Source organism: Octopus bimaculoides, chromosome 30, assembly GCF_001194135.2.
Source record: "Octopus bimaculoides isolate UCB-OBI-ISO-001 chromosome 30, ASM119413v2, whole genome shotgun sequence".
NCBI classification, from domain to species: Eukaryota; Metazoa; Mollusca; class Cephalopoda; order Octopoda; family Octopodidae; genus Octopus; species Octopus bimaculoides.
The window spans coordinates 8660035-8660995 of NC_069010.1; the positions used below are offsets into that span (position 1 = coordinate 8660035).

The window sequence follows — 961 nt, forward strand, 5'->3', positions numbered from 1 at the left end:
TGAAAACAAGACATTTGTACTACAGAGCCAGAGGTGGTTTCAACTGAGTTGATACCAAAAGGGTTAAAAATATCATGGTGACTTTAACCCTTTTGTTAGCATATTTCTGTTGAGATGCTCTGTTTCTTTCAATTAATTTTAAATACAACAAAGAATTTAGTAAAATAACTTAGTTATCATTAAGCTAGTGTTAGGAACATCAATTGTGACTAAGGTTTGGTGGAAGATTTTAATTCAGAACTTTTGAAAACAAGATATTTGTACTACAGAGTGTTGCATTCAGATTGAAGTAATAAATTAGGTGGTTTACTTGTGAGACAAATGATCCATGTGGGTGTATAGTGTGAAAGAGACAGACATCATGATAGACAGATAGATGAAGGAGAAAGGTGGGCGTGATGTGAGTGAGTGAATAGAAGAGAGAAACGAAAGAAAAGAAAGGAAGAGGATAGATATTGGAAATAGAAAGAATGAGAGCAAAAGTAAAAATTAATATAATGATTAAGATAAAAGATAATAGGCTGGTATTATTTTGCTTCAGGGTAGGTTTGGCGTGAGAGGTCAGGGGTTAACGTTTTGGTAAAGTGGAGGAGGAAGGCATTTATTGCTATTAAAGGGTAATTATATATAAATATATTTATATATATACAAATATATATAAACATATATAAAAATAATTAGACATCCAAAGGTGAAACTATAATATTGTCATGTCATCATTTTTTTCTGTGCAAAATATTATCAGCTGATTGCAAGTCTTTGTTGAATGGTTTTTATTCCAGAGATTTCTTCACCTGGCCCGGGGGTTCTCAACCATTATTTTTATTTACGGTCCCCTCTGATTACTATTTTACTCTGGTGGACCCCCATAGCCATTCGATGTTTAAAAACTAGTTTTTAACTTCTTTCAAAATTCCTATTTTGGTTTCCACACATTAACTTGTGTAGATTAAACTATGGA

The 961-nt window shown here is 32.3% G+C and overlaps 1 protein-coding gene across 1 annotated transcript in view; it reads left to right on the forward strand.

Moving 5' to 3' along the window:
* Window positions 1-961, forward strand: part of LOC106873123 (H(+)/Cl(-) exchange transporter 7) — a 119265-nt gene that overhangs the window by 102219 nt on the left and 16085 nt on the right. The window lies entirely within an intron of this gene.